General features: G+C 41.3%; 1 pseudogene across 1 annotated transcript; it reads left to right on the forward strand.

Annotated features, from left to right (window-relative positions):
• The first annotated feature begins 2,147 nt into the window (after nt 1-2,147).
• Nucleotides 2,148-2,972, forward strand: LOC308341737 (cytochrome c-like; annotated as a pseudogene). Its single transcript has 2 exons — nt 2,148-2,480; nt 2,967-2,972. The product of its transcript is annotated as a cytochrome c-like (transcript).
• The last annotated feature ends 5,947 nt before the right edge of the window (nt 2,973-8,919 follow it).

The following is an 8,919-nucleotide window of genomic DNA, read 5'->3' on the forward strand; positions in this document are numbered from 1 at the left end:
TGAAAGATTTTATATAAATTTTGTTTGGTTACATGATTTAATTTACACAACAGCCTAGTAAAGAAACTGAAGCTTGGAGAAGTTAAATCAATTGTCTAAAACTACATAGCAAAGAAGCCATCATCTCTGCACTTGAGAAACTCCCAGGTAGTGGGGGAGACAGAAAACAAACCAGATCACTTGAACACAGCATGACATGCTGGAAAAAACTGAAAATGTTTTGGAAGTCTTTAGCTGAGGGCAAAATGTGGGAGGCAGTTGTCAGAAAAGGCTCCCCAGAGGATATAATGTCTAAGCTAAGTCCCAAGAAAGGAGGAGGCATTGGTCTAACGAAAGGTTGAGAGAGAGGGCCTAGACAGACAGATCTGCATGTGCAAAGGTCCAGAGGTGAGTGAGAGAGCACATAATTTATCTGCAACGCTGCCAGATGAGGCCAGATCCCCACCCATGGCTGTGGGAGATGAAGCCCGTGTTTAGCTGTAGTGTTGTCTTGCCTCCCTGGAATGGGGAAGAGGAATGGGAATGAGAAAGAGTGGACAACAGCCTCTGAGATCCCTCCCAAGCCTGAAGCTGTAGTTTCATGATGGCCTGAACCAACTCCTTCAAATGCCTTCGCCATCATTCTCAGAAAACAGGCAACAAGAGATCCCCACACCACACCCTCTGGTCTTGACATTGTAAGTGTTCTGTGAATTCATGTGCACACATGAGCTCACTCCATCTGTGAGAAGCCATCTGTGAGTGCGAGTATGTCTGAGCATGTAATTTTTCCTCACCTTTTGAAGGTCGTGTGGAAGGTCCAAGGGGTCAGGCTAGGGCTTTATCCTCCTTTGTGGAGCCTGGGGCAGGCAGGCAGCCTCCTAGCCTCTTGTCTTGGTTGCTTTTCCTCTTTGGCACCTTCTCAATTCTGTTCAGCCTTGCCTCGGGCTCCTCTCCCCTTCTACTGGCAGGTCTTTGGGAGCTGCCACGAGACTGTCCCAGCCTTCCCAGTCCCCACAGGATGACCACCGAGACTCCTTGAGGGCTTGGTAGTCTCAGCTACTGTTCTGAGGGCTGCTCCACATGTCAGCTCTTTTAATCTCACAGCTCTGTATGCCAGGCATTGTTAATAGCCTGATTCCTGTTTTAGAAATAGTGAAACGAAAAGAAAAGAAAAGAAAAGAAAAGGAATAATGAAACTGAAGTTCATATAGGACAGCTGACTTGTCCAAAGTAAAGTTCACATCAGGATGTCCAACTCCAGATTGGGTTCTGAACCAACCTGCCGTCCTTCCTTGTCAGGGTCCTTTGGATAAGAGTGGGGCCAGAGGAGGAATATGTGAGGGAAAATTAAGTTTGGAGTTTGACAGTCAGGAATCAGAGCCCCTCCTTCCTCCATGAACCTGTATTGCTTAAGCTCTCTGGGCCACAGTTTCCTGATCTGTAGAGCGGTGACCATAATGAACTTCTCATGGGCGGTTGTGAGCATTGAATGAGAGTCATGAGCAAATGCCCGCACACAGCAGGCACTCACACCTGGTGGCCTTTCCTAAGGATGATATGTTCACCCAGTCAGGAATTGCATGAGATGGCGTCGCAGATCTAGGTCTGTTGTTGGCAAATAGTCTTGGGGAAGTAATAGTCAGAATAGTCAGAAGGCAGTATGCTGTTATGGAAAATGTTCTGGACAAAGATTTAGGGGCCAGAATTTAAGCTTCATTTCTGTCACCTATTTGCTGTGGGCAGATACTCCTTGTCCCTAAGCTAGAGAGTCCTTCCCCATAAAATGGGGATAAGGGGACTCATCTGGACTAGATAATCCAAACTCTGTCCCAGCTCTGACATTCTGGGATTCCTTGAGGTGGGACAGACTCATTTAGTCATTCAACAACCACTCCAAGTCCCCACAGTGGAGATAGTACTGCAGGAAATAAAACATCTAGGGGACGACTTGTCTTCAGGAAGGGGGAAGAAATTTGCTAGGAAATGGTTATTTCTTGCCATTAAAATCTACGTGCAAGTGGATATCCATGAGCAAAAAAACAAAGAAAACCAAAAACCTTCCATTCATACCATATGTATAAAAATTAACTCATACTGAAGAGAACAGGTATCTGGCCTGTGAACAGGCATCTTCATTTCACATCCAATGAAAGAGCAATTTAAAAATGAGTGATGTTGAGAAGGACAAGAAAGTTTTTGTTCAGAAGTGTGCCCGGTGCCATACACTGGCGAAGGGAGGTGAGCACAAGACTGGGCCAAATCACCATGGCCTATTTGGGTGAAAGACAGGTCAGGCATCCATATTTTCCTACATGGATGCCAACAAGAACAAAGGCATCACCTGGGGAGAGGAGACACCAATGGAGCATTTGGAGAATCCCAAGAAGTACATCCCTGGAACAAAAATGATCTTCATTGGCATTAAGAAGACAGGGGACAGTGCAGACTTGATAGCTTATCTCAAAAAATCTACTAAGGAGGGGTGTCTGGGTGGCTCGGTCAGTTGGGCGTCTGCCTTCAGATCAAGTCGTGATCCCGGGGTCTTGGGATTGAATCCCACATCCGTTTTCCTGCTCTCCAGGGAGCCTGCTTCTTCCTCTCTTTCTCCCTGCCACTCCCCCTGTTTGTGTTTTTTCTCTCTCTCTGTCAAATAAATAAATAAAATCTTAAACAAAGAAAAGCTACTAAGGAGTAATAGCTGGCCACAACCTTACTTATTACAAAACAAAAATGTCTCATGTCTTTTTAAATGTGTGCCATATTTAAATTGATCTCATCCATCAGAATTCAGATCATGAAAAAAAAAAAAAAAAAAAAAAAAAAAAAAAAAAGAATTCAGATCATGACTGGCTGATAGAATATTTCTTTTGGACAGGCCTGATTTAAATAAGATTGGCTTGTGGTTAAATGCACGTGATCAGCTTTCTGAACTTTGCTAGGAATTCTGGTTCAGCAAGTGCTGTCACTCTTTTCCCCTTCTGAAGGTATGATTGGAATTGATTAGTAATGTTCAGCTGTTCCCAGAGATGGTAAATGCCGGCTCTAAACCTATGGGTGATTGGTTTTATATTAGATTTATATAACTGGTTATATTAATATATGTATTAATATATTATATATTTCATAATAATATAGATTATAGTCCACATTAAATATATTATATATTATATTTCACAATATATTTTATATATTTTATACATATATATATATTTCATATATCAATATCTCAGAGAACAGCAAAACTCCGCTCTGTTTCAAGTTGTGTTCATTAGCCTGTTAATCACAAGGGCTGAAGATTAGCTGGCAATGTCCACTTTCTCTTTGTGGTCTTAAATATGCCACTTTAACTCACATTCCCTGCATCAAAAATGTTGCTTTTTGCCTCATGAAAGGCATTTTAATGTGGCTTATGTGTCATATTAAATAAAGAATATTTAGCACTTAGTACATTTTGTAGATGATCTATAAGTTCAGATGCTTTTAAAATTCAGTGTGAGGAGATATGGCAGCAGACTTGGCTTGTGAATATTTTACTAAGTCAGACTAAGTTATAATTCAGGACTATCTTTTAAACAGCTATTCAAAGTCAAAACTGTAGAGTTACCGTATACATATGATTGGTAATAGTGCTTCTGCCAACTTGTCAGAAGGATCGGAGGAGATATATCAGCACAAATTTGTAAATTATGTGATAAGGCTTAAGATAATTAAAAACAAAATCACATATCAAAATAAAAATTAACTCATACTGGATCAGAGACCTAAATGTAAAACTTAAAACTGTAAGACTTTTTTTTAAAGATTTATTTATTTATTTGAGGTGGGGGAGGGGCAGAGGGAGAGAGAGAGAGAGAATCCCAAACAGACTCCATGCTGAATATGGAGCCCAATGCAGGGCTTGATCTCATGACCCTGAGATCATAACCTGAGCCAAAATCAAGAGTTGGATGCTTAACCAATCCACCCTGGTGTCCCAAAACTATAAGACTTCTTATACTTGATCTTAGCCAAAAGGCCAAGAAGTGATCCAAAACTATAAGACTTCTTAAAGAAAACTTTAGGGGGGCACCTGGATGGCTCAGTCGGTTAAGCGTTTGCCTTCAGCTCAGATCATAATCCTGGGGTCCTGGGATCATAGTCCTGTGTCAAGCTTCCTGCTCAGTGGGGAGTCTGCTTCTCCCTCTGCCCCTCCCCTTGCTTGTACATTCTCTCTCTCTCTCTCTGTCTAGCTTGCTCTCTTCCAAATAAATAAATAAAATCTTAGAAAGAAAGGAAGAAAGGAAGGAAGGAAGGAAAGAAAGAAACATTAGGAAAAATCCTCTATTATCTTGGATCAGTGAAAGATTTCTTAGATACAAAACCCCCAAACCATAAAGTGGAAATTGATCAATCGGATTCCATCTATATTAAAGATTTTTGCTCTTCAAAAACCACCAAGAGAATGAAAAGACAAGCCACAAAATTAAATAAAATGTTTGAAACAACAACAAAAAATTAACTTGTTAAAAATAATAAAATAGGGGTGCCTGGGTGGCTCAGTCGGTTAAGCGTCTGCCTTCAGCTCGGGTCATGATCCCAGGGTCCTGGGGTCGAGTCCTGCATCGGGCTCCCCACTCGGTGGGGAGCCAACTTCTCCCTCTGAGTCTCTCCCCTCTCATGCTCTCTCTCACTCTCTCTCTCAAATAAATAAATTAAATAAATAAATAAATAAAAATAAATAAAATCTTTTATAAAAAAATAAAATAAATGAAGTAGAATCAAAGTAAATAAAAACAAAAAGTCGTAAAATATAAAAAAATAAAATGCAAGCAATAAAATGTTTGCAAATCATGTGTCTGATAAGAAACTTTTTGTCAAGAATTTATCAATGCTTAAAACTCAATAATAGGAAAATAGCCAACAAATCTAGAAATGGGCAAAAGATTTGAACAGACACTTCACCAAATAAGGTGCACAGATGGAAAGTGAGCATGAAAAAATTGTTCCCCATAAAATTGTAAAAATTAAAAAGACCAGCTATATCATGTTGACGAGCACGTGGAGTAACTGGAATTCTTACAGGTAGGAAGGTAAAATAGTACAACCACTCTGGAAAACAGTGGGGCATTTCCTTAAAAAGTTGAACCCAGGGGCACCTGGGTGGCTCAGTCGTTAAGCAGCTGCCTTCATCTCGGGTCGTGATCCCGGGGTCCTGGGATTGAGCCCCGCGTCGGGCTCCCTGCTCGGCGGGAAGCCTGCTTTTCCCTCTCCCATTCATCCTGCTTGTGTTCCCTCTCTCGCTGTGTCTCTCTCTGTCAAATAAATAAAATCTATTAAAAAAAAAAAAAAAGCTGAACCCATACCAGCCATATGACCTAGCCATTCTACTCTTAGGTTTCTCCCCAAGAAAAATGAAAATCTACATCCACACTAAGATTTGGGCATAAATTGTCACACCAGTATTATTTGTCAGAGGCCCTTATGTGAAACAACCCAAAAGTCCATTAATGGGTGAGTGGATAAACTATTCAGGGAGGTCCAGCCATGCAATGGAACACTCCTTTGCCCTATGAATGAATGAGCTATGGATACATGCAACAACATGGGTGAATTGCAAAATAATTTTGCTGAGTGAAAGAAGTTAGACAAAAGAGAATACATACTGTGTAATTCCATTTTTTTTACAATGGTAGGAAGGATAACCTAATCTATGATGAAGAACAAGAAGCAGTAGCTGCCTGGGGGATTAGGGAGTGTGCAGGAAGGGGTGGGGGCAGATTTTGAAGGGGCTTTTTGGGGTAATGAATAGGTTCATTGTCTTGATTTTGGTTATGGTTTGAACAGTGCATCCATATGTCAAAACCTACAAAGCTTTACATTTTTGATTGGCCTATTTATGGGTTGACCTATTTTTTGTTGAGATATAATTGACCTATAATGTTGTACTAGTTTCAGTTATACAATGTAATGATGGGATATTTGTAAGAAACTGTATGTTTTAAATGGGTATAATTTATGCTTCACCAATTCAGCATGAGAATTTTCTTTCCTTTTTTTTTTTTAAATTAATTTATTTATTTTTGAGGGGGGAGAGAGAGAGAGAGACAATGTGTGCATGGGCAGGGGCAGAGGAGAAGGAATCCCTGAGTCTCCAAGCAGACTCTCCACTGAGTGTGGAGCCCAGCATGGGGCTGGATCCCATGACCATGATCACGACCTGGCCACCCAGGCGCCCCAGGGTGAGAATTTTCTAATAAAACTTTTCTGCTGCCCCCCCAAAATATATAGTACATCAGTTATACCTCAAAAGGTGTTTAAAAAAATCAAGGTGCAAACATAGAATTGGTAGTGACAGAAAAGGCAGTCAAAATATGTTAGGACTGAAATATGTTACAGTTCATATAAATATGTTATAGCAAATATAATATGATACCAATTTTTTTTTTTTTTTTTTTTTTTTTTTTATTTATTTGTCAGAGAGAGAGAGGAGCGAGAGTGAGCACAAGTAGACAGAGTGGCAGGCAGAGGCAGAGGGAGAAGCAGGCTCCCTGCCGAGCAAGGAGCCCGATGTGGGACTCGATCCCAGGACGCTGGGATCATGACCTGAGCCGAAGGCAGCTGCTTAACCAACTGAGCCACCCAGGCGTCCCTATGATACCAATTTTGTAAGCACACATGCATGTGCACACACACATGAATCTATCAGAATCTTTTACAGTTAAAACTGCACAGGGGCACCTGGGTGGCTCAGTGGGTTATAGCCTCTGCCTTCGGCTCAGGTCATGATCCCAGGGTCCTGGGATCGAGTCCCGCATCAGGCTCTCTGCTCAGAGGGATCCTGCTTCCTCCTATCTCTCTGCCTGTCTCTCCGCCTACTTGTGATCTCTGTCAAATAAAGAAATAAAATCTTCAAAAAAAAAAAAAAAACTGCACATACACCCTTTGTCCAAGCAGTCTTACTTTCAGAGATCCCTCCTACATGAGGAAAAATGAGTGTGCAAGGTGAGACTACCATGTACAGAGGTGCAAGTTGTTCACTGTACAAGGACAGCAGGCTGAAGGGCATGTGGGGCTGGAATTCAGTGTACTCTCTACTTCCCAAGCCAAGTGACTGCCTTCTTACAGGCCCAGGTCTGCCTGGAGAGGCACCTTTTGCTGATTCGCACAAAAGTTTTCTACGGTCTAGGTATAGTCCGGTTAAAGACATAAAAGGAGGACTATTACATCGGGATGGTCATCCACTGCCACAAATCAGAAACAACCAGGATGTGTACTTATAGGGGATGGGTTGAAGAAAGTACCGCTCAACGATAAAATGAAAAAGTATAGAGTACTAACAGGATCCTCCACCTAGAGGATGTCAGAAAGAATATTAAATGAAAGAAGCAAACTGTGGAAGGTTGTGTTCCTGACCGTCCCCAGACCCCTACACATGCACCTGGGAAGCTGCTCAACCATCCCCTTGATTTTCTGCTTATCTTTTCATTTTCCCTCATGTTTTTCTGAACATTTTCCCTGTTGATGGTTAGAAATCAGCCAGCCAGCCCTGGACAGCTGTATTTAGTGTGTTTATCTTTTTTTTTTTTTTACATAATCTCCATATGCAAGTGGGGCTCAAACCCACAACCCCGAGATCGAGTCACTCGCCTTACTGCTAGCCAGCCAGGAGCTCCTGTATTTAGTTTCAATGAACAGAAAACATAAATCTCAGACATAGAAGCTATTCTGTATCTATAAAATAAGGGAATTTTTTTTAAACAAAAGGATCATATTCATGCAAATACATACACACGTATGTAGGTACGTATGTTCCCAGGGGCTTAGAGCAGGTTTACGTTCTGCGTGTTGGAAGGGGAAAAGGAAGCCTATTAACTTTTTTTTCCCACACACTTCGACGTCATTTGATGTGTTACCACTGGCATGTGTTATTTTTGTAACAAAACAAGACAGAGTGTATGGTAGTTCCTTGTATTACCCACACTACTTTTCTGTATGTTGGAAATCACATCAAAATTTTAAAAAAACTTAAGTATTTAGAAGCAAAACAAAATGAGGACAATGAAGTTTTGTTCAAAGAGTGAAATAGTAAACCAGCAGAAACCCCCTTCTACACCCCCAACTGCACTGAACCACCCCCCATAAAAATATTCAGGTGAAAAGGGGGAGCCTGGGTGGGATTAGGGGGCCGGGGGGTGCTGGGTGTGACTTTCCTCTGGGCTATGGGATCAGAAGCCCTTCTTTACTTAATAATTCAGGAACAGGGTGGGGGGATTTGGAGCCTGGGGCCCATGACTCCTATGTAGGTGCTTCAGGGAGTCTGGGGACCCCTTGATATTTTAGGAAAACGTTTCCGTGTGCATTTTTGTGAGTCTGCTTTTGTGGGTCTGTAGCTCTTACAGGATTCTCAAGAGGTCTGCCTTGTAAAAGAGGTTAAAATCCATGCCTTTGTTTTAACTTTAAGTTCTGTTCGTCTGGAGAAATAATTTTAGGGAGCCCACCTCCATGCTGAAGACTCCACTAGGCGGGAGTGCTGTGATGATTTGTGTCAATGTATTAATGTATTCATTATAAAATAATTCACAAGAAAACAGGAAAAACCTAGAAAGTCATCCTTTCTGAGAACATTGTTTTTTACCTTCTTGTCTTCATTTCTACTAAGTGTTCTACAGTGAAGACACGTTGTTTTGGCAATAATAAAATGTTATTATGAATACATTTATTATTATAAATATAAATATGTATAGAGATAAGTGCACACACCAAGCCCCGGAGGGAACCACGCCCAAAATAGGAACAGTGTTTATGCCTGAGGGATGGTATCGGGGGCTTTACACTTTCTTCTTTGGGTTTATCAGGAGTTCCTATTTTGAAGTTATTTTGAAGCAAGGAATCACTTCCCTCCCAGTGATCAGTTTTAAGACCTTTTCATTCTACCCCCACAACTGGCACCAACCCTCC

Source organism: Martes martes (assembly GCF_963455335.1).
Source record: "Martes martes genome assembly, chromosome: 4".
Classification (NCBI taxonomy): Eukaryota; Metazoa; Chordata; class Mammalia; order Carnivora; family Mustelidae; genus Martes; species Martes martes.